Source organism: Capricornis sumatraensis, chromosome 9, assembly GCF_032405125.1.
Source record: "Capricornis sumatraensis isolate serow.1 chromosome 9, serow.2, whole genome shotgun sequence".
NCBI classification, from domain to species: Eukaryota; Metazoa; Chordata; class Mammalia; order Artiodactyla; family Bovidae; genus Capricornis; species Capricornis sumatraensis.
Window position 1 is genome coordinate 7,544,108 of NC_091077.1, and position 22,743 is coordinate 7,566,850.

Consider the following 22,743-nt stretch of genomic DNA (forward strand, 5'->3'; position numbering starts at 1 on the left):
TTACTCTGGGGCCATGGTTCCATGTTACCCACCGCTCTTTCCCTGAGCCACATGCCAGCCCTCATATCCATTGAATGCCTTTGCTGTTGCTGCTGTTGTTTACTGGCTAAGTCATGTTCCTCTCTTTTGCAACCCACCTGTTCCTCCACCTGCAGCCCACCAGGCTCCTTTGTCCATGGGATTTTCCATATCTACTGAAGGTCAAAGATGGGCACAATAAAAAACAGAAATGGAATGGACCTAACAGAAGCAGAAGATATTAGGAAGAGGTGGCAAGAACACACAGAACTGTACAAAAAAGATCTTAATGACCCAGATAACCACGATGGTGTGATCACTCTCCTAGAGCCAGACATCCTGGAATGTGAAGTCAAGTGGGCCTTAGAAACCATCACTATGAACAAAGCTAGTGGAGGTGATGGAATTCAAGCTAAGCTATTTCAAATCCTAAACGATGATGCTGTGAAAGTGCTGCACTCAGTATGCCAACAAATATGGAAAAGTCAGCATGGCTACAGGACTGGAAAAGGTCAATTTTCATTCCAATCCCAAAGAAAGTCAATGCCAAAGAATGTTCAAACTACCGCACAATTGCACTCATTTCACGTTAGCAACGTAATGCTCAAAATTCTCCAAGCCAGGCTTCAGTGGTACATGAATCGAGAACTTCCAGTTGTTTAGGTTGGATTTAGAAAAGGCACAGGAACTAAAGGTCAAATCACCAACATATGTTGGATCATAGAAAAAGGGAAAGAAGTCCAGAAAAAGCGTCTGCTTCTGCTTCATTGACTACGCTAAAGCCTTTGATTGTGTGGATTACAACAAACTGGAAAATTCTTAAAGAGATGGGAATACCAGACCACCTTACCTGCCTCCTGAGAAACCTGTATAAAGGTTGTTGACTAAAAAAAAAATGTATAACTTGAGAGTTGTGAGTTAAGCTTTATTTGGGGCAAAATGAGGACTGCAGCCTGGGGGGCAGCATCTCAGACAGTTCTGAGAGACTGCTCCAAAGAGCCAGTGGGGGAAGGGCAATATACAAGGTTTTGGTGAAGGGGGGGTTCAATCCCATGAAGCACTCATTTTACAAAAGGTTTTTGTTAGTCATGAGGATCTGATGTCACCATGAAGGGATTTAGTGTTTCTCTAGATATGAGGAGGTGCAAGGATTGAGATGATAAAATCTGTTCCTAAAAACATCTAACTATCTAAAGACCTGTCCCACCAGGTTCCCTGGAGCACAGAGCGCCTCCCTCCACCGTGAACTCCCCCAGGGGTTGTTGAAGGTCAGCAGCTATAGCAGCACGGGGTTCCATCTCCGTAGAGGCGGATGGCAACGTTGTTCAGTTGTTGGCAATGCTCTTCAGTTCAGTCGCTCAGTCGTGTCCAACTCTTTGCAACCCCATGAATTGCAGCATGCCAGGCCTGCCTGTCTGTCACCAACTCTCGGACTTCACTCAAACTCATGTCCATCGAGTCGGTGATGCCATCCAGCCATCTCATCCTCTGTCGTCCCCTTCTCCTCCTGCCCCCAATCTTTCCCAGCATCAGGGTCTTTGCAAATGAGTCAGCTCTTTGCATCAGGTGGCCAAAGCAATGGAGTTTCAGCTTCAGCATCAGTCCTTCCAATGAACACCCAGGACTGATCTCCTTTAGAATGGACTGGTTGGATCTCCTTGCAGTCCAAGGGACTCTCAAGAGTCTTCTCCAACACCACAGTTCAAAAGCATCAATTCTTCGGTGCTCAGCCTTCTTCACAGTCCAACTCTCACATCCACACATGACTACTGGAAAAACTATAGCCTTGACTAGATGGACATTTGTTGGCAAAGTAATATCTCTGCTTTTGAATACACTATCTAGGTCGGTCATAACTTTTCTTCCAAGAAGTAAGTGTCTTTTAATTCCATGGCTGCAATCACCATCTGCAGTGATTTTGGAGCCCCCCAAAATAAAGTCTGACACTGTTTCCACTGTTTCCCCATCTATTTCCCATGAAGTGATGGGACCAGATGCCGTGATCTTTGTTTTCTGAATGTTGAGCTTTAAGCCAACTTTTTCGCTCTCCTCTTTCACTTTCATCAAGAGGCTCTTTAGTTCCCCTTCACTTTCTGCCATAAGGGTGGTGTCATCTGCATATCTGAGGTTATTGATATTTCTCCCGGCAATCTTGATTCCAGCTTGTGTTTCTTCCAGCCCAGCGTTTCTCATGATGTACTCTGCATAGAAGTTAAATAAGCAGAGTGAGTATATACAGCCTTGACGTACTCCTTTTCCTATTTGGAAACGGTCTGTTGGTCCATGTCCAGTTCTAACTGCTACTTCCTGACCTGCATACAGGTTTCAAAAGGCAGGTCAGGTGGTCTGGTATGTCCTTCTCTTGAAGACTTTTTCACAATTTCTTGTGATCCACACAGTCAAAGGCTTTGGCATAGTCAATAAAGCAGAAACAGATGATTTTCTGGAACTCTCTTGCTTTTTCGATGATCCAGTGGATGTTGGCAATTTGATCTCTGGTTCCTCTGTCTTTTCTAAAACCAGCTTGAACATCGGGAAGTTCACGGTTCACGTACTGCTGAAGCCTGTCTTGGAGAGTTTTGAGCATTACTTTACTAGTGTGAGAGATGATTGCAATTGTGCAGTAGTTTGAGCATTCTTTGGCATTGCCTTTCTTTGGGATTGGAATGAAAACTGACCTTTTCCAGTCCTGTGGCCACTGCTGAGTTTTCCAAATTTGCTGGCATATTGGGTGCAGCACTTTCACAACATCATCTTTCAGGATTGGAAACAGCTCAACTGGAATTCCATCACCTCCACTAGCTTTGTTCGTAGTGATGCTTTCTAAGGCCCACTTGACTTCACATTCCAAGATGTCTGGGTCTAGATGAGTGATCACACCATCATGATTATCTGGGTCATGAAGATCTTTTTTGTACAGTTCTTCTGTGTATTCTTGCCACCTCTTCTTAATATCTTCTGCTTCTGTTAGGTCCATACCATTTCTTTCCTTTATCAAGCCCATCTTTGCATGAAAGATATCTCTAATTTTCTTGAAAGATCTCTAGTCTTTCCCATTCTATTGTTTTCCTCTATTTCTTTGCATTGATCACTGAGGAAAGCTTTCTTATCTCTCCTTACTATTCTTTGGAACTCTGCATTCAGATGCTTATATCTTTCCTTTTCTCCTTTGCAATGCTCTTACTAAGCACCAATTGGTAGTTGACACAGCCCCCTTGTGGTCATAAATCTGACCATACTTTGGGGGGCATTTCATGACCATTTTGCCCTGTGTTGCTGGGAAGACTCGTTCCCAGTTCTGAAGACGGTTTTTTTGATAGGCCACTCCATGTGGTATTACTGGACCAGGTCTTAATAGTCAAAGATCTCTGGACACCTGTCTTCCAGTTATGGTCCAGGAAAGTATTCCCTCTCGCTGCATCTTTTCATACCTAGAGTTACACTATTACAATCATTGATCATATATCGAGCTATACATTTGATCAACTGCCTCAAGTCTAGTCAACATTTTTGTTGGTGGCTCAGTCATACACTTGGTAATACAAGAAATAACAATCTTGTGAATCAAGCTAGATATAAATGGTATAGTTGATAACATTAGCGGAATTAAAAGTAAATATTTTAACCACGAGCCTCCCACACCAAACCAGCTTTTTCAAAAGATCATCAAGACTAAGGAATGGGTCACTTAGAGCATAAACCTGATTTTTCATGTGGTTCATCAAACGTGTTACATTAAAGGATTTATCAGGCGAGAAAATATAGCATTCACTTTGAATTATGGCACAGATGTCTCCCTGAGATGCTGTAAGGTGTCAGGGGACTTGCAGTTGCCTAGCACTGCCTTTCTCAACATAGACATCTCAGAATTTAATCGGCTAATAGCCTGGTTACTATCATTTAAAGCTTAGGAAAGTTGTTAAGGCTTTGATATGGCCAATTACATCCTCTAACTCCACTGAAGGCAGACACACACACACACACACCCAAAAGCTGCTAAATGTTCATACCAGTAGAATACAGATCTTTGACCCACTGAGGTCATACCAGTGGTAGCCTGGTTGGGGTTACCTCTAATTTGTTAATATGCACGACCTTAAATTCATGGGAATCTCAGGGACACCTTCATCTCCATCCCTGTAGATGTCAAGGCCATACATTAGTGCCACAAATCCACTGAATTCCATACCATTCACTCTCTCTAAGGGTAATAATAGGCATAGTTCATAAAGTACAGAGCCTTGTCTCATAATTACCAGGCTGATCATTTTTAGTATGATTTAACCCTTCCCAACATGGAGGAGCTTTTAAACTTAAATGACCATAGCCTTGTGTTGACATATAGATCTACCCCATAATCGTGGGAGTTTTCCTTTTAATAGATGAGAGGGAAGTGTTTTTAACTGAGACTTAGCTCGTCATTCCAACTGAGTTTAATTGATCCCAAGAGAAAACTTAAATCTAGGGCCAGCATCACAGCAGGTATTATTAACTGGCCAGGTGAGAGGATCCTATCTAGTAATATCATGAATAGATAGAACAGGACTGAACAGCATCTAAAATAAATTTCCCAGGGAGTATCCAATCAGAGCCCTAGAGAACAGAAATCCACCAAGGTAACCCAGCAGTACTAGACACAGGTAATTGGCCACAACCCAACGATTGGATTGAGTTTTAAACTTAGCATTGAATCATGTCCATGATAGAAAACATTTGCTTGATAGGCATAGGTCCAAGGAATCAAGAAAACATTATAAATGATCATACAAGTCAGATCAGCATTTGGGGCAAGCTGTCTGCTTCTGATGTCGTCTTCTTCTCATCCTAGCGTAGTGTACTTTCCTCTGTTTGAGCATTTTAAGGTGAGTTTGAGGTCAGCAGTGTAAGGTAAGGGAGAGAAGGCGAAGTTTGGAAAAAGAAGGAGACCGGCACTTTACAGGAACAGATCACCTTTAACAAGGCAAGAGGGGGCAGCCGTCCGATCAGTGAGCTGCTGCACTAACCCAAGAAAAGAGTAAGTGTATATAGGCCTATATGCAGAAATCTACTGTCTTAAGGGGGCCTGTTCTTTCCCAAGGTTGTTCGGAGTAGTTCTCTCTTAAAGGGCTGGGGCAGGAATTCAAGTGATCAGTCAGAGGCTGGGACCGGCTGGGAGCTGGGCATAATCAACCTTAATGTCCATTTTTTCTTTTGGGTGAGAGAGTTCTTTGTTTTGCATAGAATGGTGGCGAGGACCCAGAGGGGAGTTTTAACTCCAGGCTATTTTGAGTCGTGTAACTTTCCTTCAAGCAGGCCTCTCTATAGACCAGTCCAGCTAAGGGGCCTTTGGAAGCAGGAGTTAACTCAAGAGTCAGTTTGCCTTCGGTTTCCCTGGGCCTGAGCTAGTTAAGAGAACCTGATAGAAAGGTCCTTCCATCCAGGTTGGAGACAGTTCCTTAAATTATGTCTTCTTCCAGTCTTGGTTGCAGGTCAAGATGCATGAGGCATCTGATCGTCATTCAAAGATGGATTACTGAGAAAACCTTCAGAAACAATCCTAGGGTGTCCTTTAATAATTCAATTAAATTTTACATTAATATATCCTAACAACAAAGAATTCTCCAGGAAATAAGTCTTAGTAGATACAGATCTCCATTAACAAACTGCGATTTAACATTCACTGAAACATCTTTTTCTCCCTAAAGTATAAAAAGAAAGTGAAAGTGACTCAGTCGTGTCCAATTCTTTGTGATCCCATGGTCTATACAGTCCATGGAATTCTCCAGGCCAGAATCCTGGAGTGGGTAGCCTTTCTCCTCTCCAGGGGGTTCTTCCCAACCCAGGGTTCAAACCCAGGTCTCCTGCATTGCTGCTGGATTCTTTACCAGCTGAGCCACAAGGGAACCCCAAAAATTTCCCCCTAAAATCACCATCATTTTTACCAACTATAACCAAACTAATACTTGTTTGTAATATAGATCTGGTCTCAATAAACTTGGCCTGATGATTTACATAACCATAATTGATCATAGACCTTTTTGCTTTGCTCAGACTTTTATAGTCAGACTGAACTTTTAAAATAAAACCTTTCAGGGCTAGGGAAAGGTTGCTGCTGCTGCTGCTGCTAAGTTGCCTCAGTCATGTTTGACTCTGTGCGACCCCATAGACGGCAGCCTACCAGGCTCCCCCATCCCTGGGATTCTCCAGGCAAGAACACTGGAGTGGGTTGCCATTTCCTTCTCCAGTGCATTAAAATGAAAAGTGAAAGTGAGGTCGCTCAGTCGTGTCCGACTCTGAGACCCCATGGACTGTAGCCTACCAGGCTTTTCCATCCATGGGATTTTCCAGGCAAGAGCACCGTAGTGGGATGCCACTGCCTTCTCCGAGGGAAAGGTTATGGAAGGCTTATCACAGATTTTGCCTAACAGATCTAAGTAAATTCTTCCCTTCTCAGTTCAGTTCAGTTCAGTCGCTCAGTCGTGTCTGACTCTTTGCGACCCCATGAATCACAGCACGCCAGGCCTCCCTGTCCATCACCAACTCCCAGAGTTCACTCAAACTCATGTCCACAGAGTTGGTGATGCCATCCAGTCATCTCATCCTCTGTCGTCCCCTTCTCCTCCTGCCCCCAATCCCTTCCAGAATCAGAGTATTTCCCAATGAGTCAACTCTTCACATGAGGCGGCCAAAGTATTGGAGTTTCAGCTTCAGCATCAGTCCTTCCAATGGACACCCAGGACTGATCTCCTTTAGGATGGACTGGTTGGATCTCCTTGCAGTCCAAGGGACTCTCAAGAGTCTTCTCCAACACAAAGTTCAAAAGCATCAAAGCTTTGGTGCTCAGCTTTCTTCACAGTCCAACTCTCACATCCATACATGACCACTAGAAAAACCATAGCCTTGACTAGACAGACCTTTGTTGGCAAAGTAATATCTCTGCTTTTGAATATGCTGTCTAGGTTGGTCATAACTTTCCTTCCAAGGAGTAAGTGTCTTTTCATTTCATGGCTGCAAACACCGTCTGCAGTGATTTTGGAGCCCCAAAAAATAAAGTCTGACACTGTTTCCACTGTTTCCCCATCCATTTCCCATGAAGTGATGGGACCAGATGCCGTGATCTTTGTTTTCTGAATGTTGAGCTTTAAGCCAACCTTTCCATGCTCCTCTTTCACTTTCATCAAGAGGCTTTTTAGTCCCTCTTCACTTTCTGCCATAAGGGTGGTGTCATCTGCATATCTGAGGTTATTGATATTTCTCCCAGCAATCTTGATTCCAGCTTGTGCTTCCTCCAGCCCAGCGTTTCTCATGATGTACTCTGTATAGAGGTTAAATAAGCAGGGTGACAATATACAGCCTTGATGTACTCTTTTTCCTATTTGGAACCAGTCTGTTGTTCCATGTCCAGTTCTAACTGTTGCTTCCTGACCTGCATACAGGTTTCTCAAGAGGCACATCAGGTGGTCTGGTATTCCCATCTCTTTCAGAATTTTCCACAGTTTCTTGTGATCCACACAGTCAAAGGCTTTGGCATAGTCAATAAAGCAAAAATAGATGTTTTTCTGGAGCTCTCTCGCTTTTTTGATGATCCAGCAGATGTTGGCAATTTGATCTCTGGTTCTTCTCCCTTTTCTAAAACCAGCTTGAACATCTGGAAGTTCACGGTTCACATATTGCTGAAGCCTGGCTTGGAGAGTTTGAGCATTACTTTACTAGCATGTGAGATGAGTGCAATTGTGCGGTAGTTTGAGCATTCTTTGGCATTGCCTTTCTTTGGGATTGGAATGAAAACTGACCTTTTCCAGTCCTGTGGCCACTGCTGAGTTTTCCAAATTTGCTGGCATATTGGGTGCAGCACTTTCACAGCATCATCTTTCAGGATTGGAAACAGCTCAACTGGAATTCCATCACCTCCACTAGCTTTGTTCGTAATGATGCCTTCTAAAGAAAGGTCTCCAAAATTCCTTGAGTTTTCTGTTCCTGTTAGATAATCTTAAGTTACCTAATAAGGTTACTGGAAACGAAGAGCATCCAATCTCTAGAGGGTTCAGACAAAGAGAAAAGATAAATGTTTCAATTTGTTTATAAAATATAATTTTACCAAATTACTGTCATAATTAGTTTGAAGGGAAGGTTTTTTCTTCTTCTTCTTCTTACAGCTGGAAAACACAGATTTAAATCAGTACTTTTTCAGATAGAAACCATCACAGTTATAAACATATTCACCAGATCATTCAGTCATTTTGTTAACCTTTTGAAGTCATCAAGTTTTCCATCAGAATCCTTACCCAGTTCAGAAACTGGTATTTATCCAAAAGTCCTTCTATAAATCTTCTTGAAGTCAAAGCATTTTTGCAAAACTTGGTTAGTGCTATGACAGTATTTTGAGATAGTAACTAGAATTAGGCCTGATAATATTTTACCCAAGCATATCTTAGGAACACTTGGCGCCCCACTCCAGTACTCCTGCCTGGAAAATCCCATGGATGGAGGAGCCTGGTAGGCTGCAGTCCATGGGGTCACTGAGGGTCGGACACGACTGAGCGACTTCACTTTGACTTTTCACTTTCATGCATTGGAGAAGGAAATGGCAACCCACTCCAGTGTTCTTGCCTGGAGAATCCCAGGGACAGGGGAGCCTGGTGGGCTGCCGTCTAGGGGGTCCCACAGAGTTGGACACGACTGAAGTGACTTAGCATACAGTTTCTAGGATATCTATATTAGTAACACTTACCGTAGAATATAACCTGAGACATTACTCACTTGGCAATACTCTCCATGTAATTCTGTGTACAAAATGAACCTAATTAGTGTAATATCTCTCTTTAGGATGTTTCAGGGGCCCTCTGAAGCATCCCAAAGTTAGCTAGGGATCTTCTTCATTAGAATGATTTGGGAAGTTTTGCCAACAAATACCAAAAAGGTTTAGAACACTCAGTCAGATAAGATTATAGGTCATTGTGAAACAACAGTTATTCACTTGGCTGAAGTATGTGGATGTGAGATGTGAGAGTTGAACTACAAAGAAAGCTGAGTGCTGGAAGAATGGATGCTTTTGAATGGTGGTGTTGGAGAAGATTCTGGAGAGTCCCTTGGACTGCAAAGAGATCCAACCAGTCCATCCTAAAGGAGATCAGTCCTGAACATTCATTGGAAGGACTGATGCTGAAGCTGAAGCTCCAATACTTTGGCCACCTGATGTGAAGAACTGACTCGTTTGAAAAGACCCTGATGCTGGGAAAGACTGAAGGCAGGAGGAGAAGGGGACGATAACAGAGGATGAGATGGTTGGTTGGATGGTGTCACAGACTCAATGGTCATGAGTCTGAGTAAACTCCGGGAGTTGGCGATGGACAGGGAGGCCTGGCGTGGGGTCGCAAAGAGTTGGACACGACTGAGTGACAGAACTGAACTGAGCTAGCCAAAGGAACAATAAAGGATTTCAGAACAGATTATTTAAGAGATACAGAAACTTAAATCTGAAAGGCAGTTCAATATCTGAAGATAAGATTCGTAACAGAGAGAAAAGCTATATTTAACTTTTTGCACCAAGGCACTTTGTTTAAAGGAGAAGACAAAGGCACCCAACTCCAGTACTCTCGCCTGGAGAATCCCAGGGATGGGGGAGCCTGGTGGGCTGCCATCTATGGGGTTGCACAGAGTTGGACATGACTGAAATGACGTAGCAGCAGCAGCAGTGTATATACAGGAGAAGGCAATGGCACCCCACTCCAGTACTCTTGCCTTGAAAATCCCATGGCCTGGTAGGCTGCAGTCCATGGGGTCGCTGAGAGTTGGACACGACTCAGTGACTTCACTTTCACGTTTCACTTTCATGCATTGGAAAAGGAAATGGCAACCCACTCCAGTGTTCTTGCTTGGAGAATCCCAGGGACGGCGGAGCCTGGTGGGCTGCCGTCTATGGGGTCGCACAGAGCCAGACACGACTGAAGCAACTTAGCACTTTGTTTAAAAGGGAAATTTAATTAACTTTATTTTAAATTTAGTCCTTACTGTGTACAAAACTCTTTGCTCATGGTTCACTTTTCACAAACCTCATCGCTTTCTGCACCCATGACTGTGTTCTTCCATCCTAACGAGCCGCCTATAAGTCAGGCCTGCTTTCTTTTCCTTTCACAAAATGCAGTTCCATTCCTCATACCTTCTTTACTGGAAACACACTTCCTACTTCCCTTAAGCAACCAAGAACTGACTTTTATATTCACGCGTTATACATTGGTGAGCATAAATACCAGTGATAATTTCTAAAATCTTTGCTTTCTTAGAGAGAACATTTAGGATGAAAACAAACATCATTCATTGAAAATCCCAAATCTCTTTAGTTTCTCTGTGAAAGGAAATTACTGTTCAGTAGTAAATGTTTCAAAGTCTTATTATATTTGGAAATGACTTAGCTATTCAATAGACTTCCAACACTTAGTTTAGCACAACCCTTAGAAGTTCAAGTTATCTCTACCTGGAAAGGCTATTTTAAACAGACATTCCTAAAGCATAATTATTCTTAATAGAGTTTATCCAAAGGCTCATATCTCATTTACATTTTTTAGAAGTTTCTTCACTCAAGGTAATTTCCTTGCTGACAAACTTGTGACAGATATAATATTTAACTTATATTAAACCTAGATACAATGAAAATATTCTGCTTTAATGTTAACTACTCATAGACATGTCTACATTAGGGAGATTAACAAACAAAGATTAATATCAAGTATTTAATACTGAATATTTCCCAGTTCACATGAACCTGAAATTCATTTAGGTTAATTTCTCTTGTATTTAGAATTGTTTGATTTGCAAGCACTTACTTTTTTCTTTTAGGCCAATTAGATTAGAGCTCATTTACAAACTGATCTCAGCAATCAGCAATATTATCCAAAAATACAAACACACACACTAAGACATACATATATCCACATAGACACAGGCGATCCTATAGCTTTGTTTCCCAAACTTCGTGATGAATACTAGTTGTAAGAAAATGGTTGGAACAAGATTTTAAAAGGCTTTGTTCCCCGTTCTTTTCCCTTTTGGTTTCAGGAGTTAGAGATGGTCTAGATAAGTGACCCAGATGTGCCTATGTACCGAGTCGTTTCAATCGTGTCCAACTCTTCGCGACCCCATGGACTATAAACCACCAGGCTCTTCTGTTCATGGGATTCTCCAGGCAAGAATACTGGAGTGGTTTGTCATTTCCTTCTCCAGGGGATCTTCCCAACCCAGGTATCGAACCTGAGTCTCCTATGTGTCCCGGATTGGCAGGTGGGTTCTTACCCACTAGCGCCACCTGGTGATCAGACAGCTCTGGTCTAAAGGTATAGGAGTTATTTCCTCAGGGCCAGAATTCTTAAAGAGATTTTTTTTTTTTTTTTAATTCAAGCTTTCTCTGGAGTCTAAAGAATATTGCGATCACTTTGTCAAAAATCGTTTTTCTGTGACCATCATTTCATAGCCAAAATTTAGACCAGATAGGGCTCAACTTGGTCCTGATAACAAGGGCAGATTGGTGCCAGCAGGGACTGTCCTTCTGGGGAAGTGCAAGTCTTAGTTTGATCAGCCCCAGTATGTTGATTACAGGAGGAAGTCCTGTACTTAAGGGAGCTTCAGTCCATTTTTCCATCCTGTGTCAATAAAGGTCAATATTTTTAGGCCATTTTTCTTGTCACTGGATCATAGCTTTAGATTGACCAGTCAAAAAAAAATTTTTCCCAAGGGGTTTCCAGGTGGAGTGTGGAAACTCTGGGTGTCCAGGTGGAGTGTGGAACCTCTGGGTGAGCAATTCCCATATTAATTTGAGCAGTTTGTACAGCTGTCTGTGTGCTCAAACCAAACCAACAAAACCAAACCGAACCAGAACTTCAGTCACACTCCAAATGAAACAAAAGGCAAAGAGATGCCCAGAAATCAAAAGCCAAGAGGCATAAATGCCAAACACGACTTCCCAGTTCCATTAGACCTGTGACCCACCAGAGTCAGTGCTAGCAGCCTTTTTAATTCTGATATAGTTTTAAGCAATTTCTTGTTTATTTTCTGTGAAGGAGTTACTCTATCATTTCCTCTTTTAGAAGCTTCTAGAAACCATTCAAAGTAAGCATAGCAGGCCTTTTCTAATTGTGCATGCAAAAATATCAATTTTGGAATATCAAAAGAACCCCAGTTTGGCCATTTTAGGTTGAGCTCTCTTCTAGTATAATTTCTCCAATTAACTAGGTAATTGCATGTATGAGCTCCGCACGTATTGTACATGAATCTGGCTGGAGTGTTAGTCAGAGGCTGGCTTTCTGACATCCCTTTGTTTCTGTTTTTGAAAGATTCTGTTTCCCATTTTGAGCTGAATTTGTCAGGGATAAAAATCACTAGTGAACTTGTGTAGTGGGCCTATGTGCTGCTTGTGAGCTTAACTCCTCTAGGAGTCACCCCAGAGTCATTTCAGCTCATCTTACGCGTCTTGGATTCTGCCTCCGGCAATCTAAGACCACTATGCTGTTCAGGTCGCTGAATGGCCAGTTCTTATGTGCGTTTAATTAATGGTGGGTTTCCCTACAGGCCCACTGCACGGTGTGAGGACTAGGTCTTCACCACTCCCGCAAATTTCTCAGTCACCTGAGAAAACCAAAACCAGCCGGGAGGAGACTTCTCCCTTTTCTTCAGAGCAAAGCTCTCATATATTTTCCTCACTTTTATCCTGACAAATCCTATAATGGCAGTCAAATTGAGGGAAAGTGTCAGATCAGCCTCTTACTTAACCACTTAGCCAAGACCATTCAGTCCTCCACAATGGAACGACCTCCGCATCTTTCAGCCAAGCCCCGGGTATTCCTTGATTTTTTTCACAATCAGGCCCTGCTACCCAGTACCTTTCCACTGGGTGGGCAATTCCCCTGGCATCTTTCAGCCAGCCCTCCACCCAGTATCTTTTGACTGGGTGGGAATTTCTTGGTATCTTCCAACCGAGCTCCACTCAAGTGTCTAGACCATGAGTGGGTATGCCCTGGGTGTTCCACCCACCCCCCCACCCCAGTATCTTTCCTACCGGGAGGGGGCAGGTAACCTGCTCCACTGCCAAATAAAACTCAGAATCTCAATCAATATTGGAGATTCGAGAACCGGGAGAAATTTACCCAGATTTGTCGGCACTCCCTGAGGAGGCGGATGGGTGCAAGGGGCCACTGCTGGTACCAAAGTTCCGGTTCCTCGTGGAGTCCAGTCGAAGTGAGGAAGTCTACTCTGGGTCCCTTCGTGGTCGCCATAACTGTTTACTTAGCAACAACAAAAAAAAAGATGTACAACTTGAGAGTTGCGAGTGAAGTTAAATTTGGGGCAAAATGAGGACGGCAGCCTGGGAGGCAGCATCTCAGATAGCTCTGAGAGACTGCTCCAACGTGGCAGTGAGGGAAAGTCAATATACAAGGGTTTGGTGAAGGGGGAGTTCAATCCCATGAAGCACTCATTTTACAAAAGGTTTCTTGTTAGTCACGAGGATCTGATGTCACCATGAAGGGATTTAGTGCTTCTCTAGCTATGAGGAGATGCAAGGATTGAGATCATAAAATCGGTTCCTAAAAACATCCAGCTATCTAAAGACCTGTGCCACCAGATTCCCTGGAGCACAGAGCGCCTCCCTCCACCCTGAATCCTCAGGGGTTGTTGAAGGTCAGGAGATGTAGCAGCATGGAGCTCCATCTCCGTAGAGGCGGATGGCAAATGCTTTTGTTGTTCACTAGTTGACAGTGCCTCTGGTAAGTGCCAATTTGTAGTTGACAATGGGGTCACAAAGAGTTGAACACAGCTGAGAGACTGAACAACACCTGGAGGCCAAAGCACTTTGCTCAGAACTCCTCACCGGCCCCTCCTGACGACGAGGCCACTCTTGTTCTGACCCCTCTTTACACAGGGAAGAACTGAGGTTCCCTTAGCACAGATCCATGTGCTCAGTGCACGGTGAGACCCATCACAGGGACACTTTGGAATTTGGAATAGGGAAAGTTTTATTCCAGAGCCATCCAAGGAAGCTGGTGGCTCAGGACCCACAAAAAACTCCTGAACTCCCGGAAGGGTGAGGGGATGTTGGGCACAGATTATGGGATCAGCTTCTTCACAATTCTCTGAGTGGCTGATGAGGAGGTCAAAGGGTGCTTATCACAGGGATTAACATCATCCATCTTTTCTGGCCTTAGGCGTTTCTGGGTTGGATGCTGGCCAGGAAGATCCTGTGAGAGGGGAGTGGGTTTCCTTGGGACACCCCATAGGGCATGGGCGTTTTCATCTGTTAAAAAACACCTCAGGAACGGGTATTAGATACTACTATCTCCATACTTCATAAAGGACCTAAAACAGAAGATATGGGGAGGAGTCTGCCCTGGGAAGGCCGCTTAGGGTCATGTTCAGTTACAGTTCAGAGGGTTTTTGCAGTCCCGTGGTGGTAGAGACAGATGCTGGCAGAAAGAGCAAGTTCCTGCCTGGAGCCAGGACAGGGGCCTGGGTGGCTGTCTGTTGTCTGGTGCGTCCCCTGGTGGCCATGTAGGACCACTGCAGTCTGAGTAGCGTTGGGAGGTCCAGGGCTTCTCTCCCCTCCCTGCAGGCTCTGGTCGGACATCTGACACCCTCCATGCCTCCTAAGGTCCGCTCGGCAGGGGACAGAGACGCTAAGTGAACCCCAGCAAGGTCTGGAGATCCCTGAATTCTAAACCCAGTCTGCTCAGTCAGACACAACACCGCCCCAGTCACCACTCACGTCTCAGCCTTCATTTCTCCCAGCTGGGGACTTGGGCCCCCAAAAAAGCCCTCTGCCACTTCCGTTTGTGATACAGAAAAACACAGAGCTGGCGTGCACCCGCTGCTCAGTAACTGCGATGGTCACGCTCAGAAACATGTAGGAGAAGGGCAAGGACCTGACATGGGGTGTCCCAGGAGCCCCACGCCCCTCTCACAGGATCGAACTGGCCAGCATGCAACCAAGAAAGCCCCAAGGCCAGAATTTGGCAAAAGCAACCCACCATTTTTTCCGGGAAAAGGAAAAAGGAGACTGAAACCTAAACTGAAAGCCTGCCTGCCCTCTGGGTGCACAGGCTCCATTCAAGTATCGCCAAGTCAGAGGATCCTCCTGGAGCTTCTCATTGGCCGCCACCGCTATTATGCTAATCAGGGGGAGTCCTGGCCCATAAAGGTTCCAGCAGTTGAATTTGGCGCTACTTCTATTCACTGCACAACCATGCCCACGACCACCGAGAAGGACATGAGTGAGTTCATGATGCTCACCAAAGAAAAGGACATGAGTGAATCCATGATGCCCGCAGACAAAGAAATAGACGTGAGTGAGTCAGTGCTGTGTGGCCGCAAGCTGCCGCTGTGGCTGGGGCTTCTGCTGGTCCTGGCGGTGGTGGGGCTGCTTGTGCCCCTCATCTACTTCGCTGTCAGGGCCAACAGCAAGGCCTGAGTGGACGGCCTCCAAGCACAGAAGGAGTGTCAGGAGCTCAACCAACACCTGCAGCGCCAGCTACACCAGCGCCAGGAAGTCTTACATGAGAAGGAAGCCGAAGCTGCCACGTGCAAACAGACTGTGGTAAGCCATTGCAGCCCCTTGAGAGAGCCCCAGACTTGGAGGTCTCTCCCAGGGTCTTGTGGAGATCAAGATAGATCTGGAAACTGTGTCCTTTTTATCACCACCAAGGTTTGGGAACTTGCAAACTCTCTCTGGCACCCCACTCCAGTTGTCTTGCCTGGAAAACCCCATGGACAGAGGAGCCTGGTAGGCTGCAGTCCATGGGGTTACTAAGAGTCGGGCACACCTGAGCGACTTCACTTTCACTTTTCACTTTTATGCATTGGTGAAGGAAATGCCAACCCACTCCAGTACTCTTGCTTGGAGAATCCCAGGGACGGGGGAGCCTGGCGGGCTGCCGTCTATGGGGTCGCATGGAGTCGGACACAACTGAAGGAACTTAGCAGCAGCAGCAGCAGCAAACTCTCTCCGGGGTGCTGGTGTATGTTGGGGGGGAGCTTTAAAACTCACATTTACAGGCGTCAGTGTCCGTTTAGGGTTTGAAGGATCCTTAAACTCTGGCGCTTAAATGGGGGGATCCAGAAACACCACTTGGGCCAATCTTGGGGAGCAGAAATCCCCTCTAGGGGCTGGGAACAGGTCCTCCCCAGCTCTTTCCACTGCATCCTGAGAGCCTTTGAAATTTTCACGTATGTTCTAATTATGGAGGACCTTGAAACTCTTGTGGACATCTAACTTGGGTTTTGAAATCATCACTCTCACTTCCCAAACCCAGCCCCTTGTTTCTGGTTATAGAAGGAACTCTTAATCTTATTGGGCTATAGCCCAGGGGATCTGGAAACTTCTCCTAGAGTCTGGGCATGGGGAACCTCCACATTTTCTTCTGGGGGGCCTTCAAAACTCCCATTTAGAGGATCACACTCTTACGGGGGTCCCGGGGAAGGTGGGAGGTTGTGCACATTCTTCAAGGTAGAAGGCTGAGGGGCAGGAGGAGGGATGGCTGGGAAATGAAGTGTGTATGCATCTGAGTGCCTCTAACCCCAGGGCTCAGGGAGGGGTCCAGCACCCAGGCTCAGGAGTCCAGGTTCTGACCCTCCCCTCTAACCCAGGCGACCCTGAAGGACGCTCTGAAGAAGGATCAGGCACGAGTGGATGAGCTTCAGGGTGAGAAAAGCAGATGACCAGGGTTCCGCCGAGGGGCTGGGGGAGGGGGGTAGCGACAGGCCAGGTGTTGAGAGCCTGGAGGGAGGGTCCCTGGGTTGTGATCAGGCGAGAGGAAGGGGGGCCAGATTCCATTTGGGGTTGGGGAGCCGGGAGCCGGGTTTCCCAGCTGGGGATGAATGAACACCGCGCTAAGTCACGTGATGTCCCGGCTGGGTGTCAGGTGCTTTAGTGAGATCACTGTGTGGAGGAGGCCCCTGAATCTGTACCCCATCCCTCAAACAGGAGAGTTGGCAACCAGGAGAGTTGAACCAACAACTGGAAGACCTTTCCGAGAAATTAAGGTGCGAGACCACGCCCCGGACACGCCCCTTTGACTCCAGCCCCCGACTCCCCAGTCCCATCCGCTCAGAAACACCGCCCCCTCCCCCACCGATGCTCAGGGCACTAAGTTTAAGCCCCAGCCTCGTCTCATCTGTCACGCAACCCTGGGGTGGCCGCTGCTCACTCTCCTGCCCAGCGACTTGGGGGAGGAGTGGAGATTCTTAAGGGCAAAGCGCAGATCTCCTGGAGCCCAGGAAGCCGCAGCCTGAGTTCCCCGATTTCTATTCCAGAAGAAAGAGTGAGGACTCAGCGGAGAATTACGCCTCTAGCTTCTTCGACCTGTTCCTCGTTTCTTGCGGTGTGGTGACGACCCCGGTTGTGTTCATCAGCTGCAAGTGTCTGAAGAAATGAGGTCCCAGAAAGCCGGCAGGTACGAAGGGGGCGTCTCGAGAAGGAAGAAAGCTCGGAGGGGCTGGGAGCTGGGGCTGGGTCAGGGTCTGGGGAGGTGGCCTGCCTGCAGGACAGGGGTCTGGGCAATGAGGAGTAGAATCTGGAGACCGGGAGGGCTCAGTGAGTTGGGAGGGTCCCTAGAGTCTGGTGCGGCTGGGGCAGAGCCTGGGATTCGTCTGCCTCTGACTCCCTCTTGTGATGTCTTTTAGGCCACAACCAGGACTGGGCCGACTCCAGCTCCGATTCCCGGTTTGAGGCTTCCGGTCCTGGCCAGTCCCAACACGACCACATGGCAACGCGGTGGTAGGGAGGACGGGGTAGCCTAAGGGGCCCAAGACAGGGCAGTGCTGAAAGAGTGGGCAGTAGCAGCGCTGACCCAAGGCCGCCTAGAGCCAGGGATGGCACGCGAGTCGGGTTGCGGCACCTCCATCTTGCTGACACTGCTCTGAGAAAGTCACTTTCCTCTTGGGTCTTTGGACTCGAAATCGAAACATCCCTTTTGGGGGGAAACTGGACTCTCGAGTGTTTGGAACGTTACTGGGGCACCTCCCATAGCATCTGAGGCCTGCCCTGCAGACAAAGATGGACATTCACTGACGTCCACAGCCAGCCTTCCGTGCTCTACAATGTTCCTCAATACCGCTGGGGCTCCAGCAGGCACCGACCCCCTGCATCCCCAGCCCTCTTCTCTGCTGGCAGCATCGAAGGACCCTCGTCCGGGCTCCCTGCCTGCAGTTTCCTTCTCTCATCTCCTGGCTTCTCTCATCTCATTACTGCTTCATCTTCGGATGACACTGGTTCCAGGAGGAAACCGAGGCTGAGACGAGGGACACTCTGTCCTGGCTCCCAGTCCCTTCCGGCAGAAAGTGCAGGGCTGGACTCACACTTGGATGAGCAGACTCGGGGCAGATCTGTGTCACCTGGCCCTGCCACCTCCATCCCCCAAGCTCCTATTCATCCTACAGTACCCAGCCCTGGCAGCCCCTCCCCAGAGATTCCTCTGCTTCTCAAAATGAAGTGCTCGAAGAGTTCTCTGATGACTTAGTGGTTAGGATTCCAGGCTCCCAAGGCCTGGGTTCAGTCCTGGTCTAGAAATTAATATCCCATAGCTTGGAAAGATGACCAATAAAAAGGAAAGAAAGCTCTCCCTGTGTGTACTCCCTGCTCCTAAAATGGAGTTTGACGGTGGCTTTTGTTAACAGAGCCCCTTATAAGCATATGGTCTCTACGTGACTACAAAGAATGTTCCCAAATGCTTTAGTGGAAGGAAGCTTGTGGAAAATAAGAAAGAGCCAAAGTGGGAACTGTTTGAGTGACAAAATAACTATCATCAGGTGTGAAATAACTGTCCATGAGTTCACAGGAATATGAACACATGACTGACTAAACCAAGAAATGAAAGAGAGGAGAAAAATCTCCCATGCGGAGGAATATCAAATAACATACACAGATATCTGGCCCTCAAGAGGATGGTGTGCAGGTCCCATGGCTTTGGTGTGGGCTATAAATCGTCACCTCTTTCCAGAGGCACAGGTGGAAGAGAGGAAGGAGGCGGCTTTATGGTGGAGACGCCTGACGGACACCACCTCAGCCAGGGCAGCATGATCCAGATCACAGGGTGAGTCAGGCCGATGGCCCGTGTCCTGGACACATGTGTGTCGTGAGAAGGGCACTTGCCCTCTCCTGTCCTTCTCGCCAAAGCCCAGTCCAGCCACGAGAACAACACCAGGCCAATCCCGCCCGAGGACCACCCTGCAGATCACCTGACTCTCAGCTCCCAAGGTCATCACCACCAGGAAAGCCTGAGAAGCTGCCTGACCCAGGGGAGCCACAGAGGCATCAGGATTCAGGGTCCTGTGAGGATCCGGGGGCAGGAAACGGGCAGTGGGGGAAACTGAGGAGATGGGAATAATGCATGGGCTTCAGTTAACCCTGTTATCAGTCAGCACTGGTTCATACATTCCAACACATGCACCTTAAGATGAAAGATGACCACAGTGGGGGAAATGGAAAATGAGTCTATGCAATGTTTCTGGACTATCTTTGCTGGGTTTGTGCAAACCAAAATAAAGGGAGTCTTTAAAAATAACAAAGGTTGGGACTTCCCTGCTGGTCTGCTGGTTAAGGCACCTCACTTAAACTGCAGGGCACATGGGTTAGATCTGTTGTTAGGGAACTAAGATACCGCATTCTTCAAGGCACAGCCAAAAAACAGAAGAAAAAAAAAACAGAAGGGGACTTTCCCGGGGATCCAGTTGGTAAGACTCCACTCTCCCAATGCAGGGGGGCCTGATTTGGCCCTGAACAGGAAACTAGATCCCACAGGCAACAAATAAGGTTCCATGTGTCACAACAAAGATTCAGCCTACCACGACTAAGACCTGGCACAGACAATTATATATATACACATATTTTTAAAGCATAAATTTGGAAGAATATGCATTATTTTTTCCAACTGAAATCTTAGAGGGAAAACTCACAAACTTCCTGTTTGCAGGGCTGAGACTAGAACGAGGTGACTACAGCACTAGCTTTGGTTGCAGAATGTGGGGAGGCACCAAGGTTCTATTATGTTCATGCCCATTCTACAGGGATGGAAACTAAGGCTAGGCTGAAATCACTTGCCCAGGTCTGGCAGGGAGGCAGGGCTGAGCACATGCAATCTTGACCCCTACCTGAAATCATGGTCCTAAGCTGACCCTAAAGTTCACAAGTCAGCCCAGTGGAGCTCCGATATGGGTTTTGCCACAAGCCCTGTCATTGCAGCTGGAGTCCAGCCTGGGAGGGAGGCCGTCATCAGGGGATACACAGGCTCCATGTCAGTCTGCCCAGCAAGGAAATCCCCAATTCCTGGGTCATTTGGCTGCTGAGTGGCTTTAATGGAGTTTAGGGGTGGCGTGAGGAAATTGTCCTTGTGCAGTCACTCGGTGGTGACCCTTGCTTTGCAACCCCATGAAATGCAGAATGCCAGGCTCCTCTGTCTTCCACTATCTCCCAGAGTTTGCTCAAATTCATGTCCACTGAGTCGGTGATGCAATCAAACCAACTCATCCTCTGCTGCCGCCTTCTCCTCTTGCCTTCAGTCTTTCTCAGCATCAGGGGTCTTTTCCAGTGAGTTGGCTCTTCCAATCAGGTGGCCAAAGTATTGGAGCTTCAGCATCAGTCCTTCCAATGAATATTCAGGGTTGGTTTCCTCTAGGATTGACTGGTTTGATCTCCTTGCTGTCCAAGGTTCTCTCAAGATCTTCTCCAGCACCTCAGTTGGAAAACATCGATTCTGCCGCGCTCAACCTTCTTTATGGTCCAACTCTCCCATCCACACATGACTACTGAAAGACCATAGCGGTAAATACATGGAACTCTGTTGGAAACGTGATGTGTCTGCTTTTTAATATCCTGTCTAGGTTTGTCAGAGCTTTTCTTCCAAGGAGCACGTGCCTTTTAATTTCATGGCTATAGTACCCATCCCCAGTGACTTTGGAAACCAAGAAAATAAAATGTCACAGTTTCTGCTTTTTCTGATTTTATTTTCCATGAAGTGACGGGACCAGATGCCTTGATTGTAGTTTGTTGCTTGCCGTATTTCAAGCCAGGTGTTTCATTCTCCTCTTTCACTTCATCAAGAGGCTCTTCAGTTCATCTCCCCTTTCTGCATTAAAATGGTGTCCTCTACATATCTGAAGCTGTGGATATTTCTCTTGGCAGTCTTGATTCCATCTTGCCATTCATCCAGGCCAGCATTTCACATGTTGTACTCTGCAAAAAGTTAAATACGCAGCGTGACAATCTAAAGCCATGTCTCACTCCTTTCTCAATTTGGAGCCAGTCAGTTGTTCCAGGTCCAATTCTAAATTTGCTCTGTGACCCGTATATGGGTTACTCAGGAGACAGATAAGGTGGTTGGGCACTCTCATCTCTTTCGGAATTTTCCACAGTTTTCTGTGATCCACACAGTCAAAGCCTTTAGCAGAGTCAATGAAGCAAAAGCAAATTTTTTTCTGGAACGCCCTTGCTTTCCCCACAATGCAAAGAATGTTGGCAATTTTGACCTCTGGTTCCTCTGCCTTTTTGAAACCCACCTCAGACAATGGATGTTCTTGGTTCATGTACTGCTAAAGCCTACCCTGAAGGATTTTGAGCAAACCTTGCTAGCGTGTGAAATGAGCAGAATTATATGGTAGTTTGAACCTTCTTTGGCAATGCCTTTCTTGAGATTGGAGTGAAAACTGACCTCTTCCGGATCTGACTTTTCCAAATCTGCTGACATCTTGAGAGCAGCACTTTCACAGCATCATCTTTTAGGATTTGAAATAGCTCAGCTGGAACTCCATCACCTCCACTAGCTTTGTTTATAGCAGTGCTTCCTAAGGCCCACTTAACTTCACACTCCAGGATGTTTGGCTCTAGGGGAGTGACCGCAGCATTATGGCTATCTAGGTCACAAAGACCTTTCTTATATAGTGTTTCTGTGTATTCTTGCCACCTTTTCTTAATCATTTCTGTTTCTCTTAGCTCCTTACTGCATCTGTCCTTTATTGTGCTCGTGTTCTCATGAAATGTTCCCATGATAGCTCCGATTTTTTGGAAGAACCCTCTAGTCTTTCCATTCTACTGTTTTTCTCTATTTCTTTGCATTGTTCCTTGAAAAAGGCCTTCTTATGTCTCCTTGCTGTTCTCTGAAACTCTGCCTTCCGTTGGGTTTATCTTTCCCTTCTCCCTTGCCTTTCACTTTTCTTCTTTCCTCAACTGTTTGTCAGGCCTCATCAGACAACCCTGGTGGCTCAGACAGTACAATCTGCCTGGAATCCAGGGGACCTGGGTTCTATCCCTGGGTTGTAAAGATCCCCTGTAGGAGGGCATGGCAACCCACTCCAGTATTCTTGCCTGGTGAATCCCCATGGACAGAGCAGCCTGGTGGGCTAGAGTCCATAGGGTGGTAAAGAGTCGGACACGACTTAGTCACTAAGCACAGACAGCCACTTTGCCTTCAGGTACTTTTTTGGCTTTGGGACAGTATTGGTCACTGATCCCTGTGCGGTGTTATAAACCTCCCTCCATAGTTCTTCAGGGGCTCTGTCTACCAGATCCAATCCTTTGACTGTATCAGTCACCTATACTGTAAGGGATTGGATTTAGGTCATACCCTAATGGCCTAGTGGTTTCCCACTACTTCCTTTAACTTAAGCCTGAATTTGGCCAGAAGGAGTCATGATCTGAGCCACAGTCAGCTCCAGGTCTTATTTTTGCTCACTGTATAGAGCTTCTCCATGTTTAGGGGCAAAGAACATAATATG

General features: G+C 46.4%; 1 pseudogene; it reads left to right on the plus strand.

Moving 5' to 3' along the window:
• Positions 1 to 15,223: 15,223 nt before the first annotated feature.
• On the plus strand, positions 15,224 to 17,410 carry LOC138085584 (bone marrow stromal antigen 2-like; annotated as a pseudogene).
• Positions 17,411 to 22,743: the final 5,333 nt, after the last annotated feature.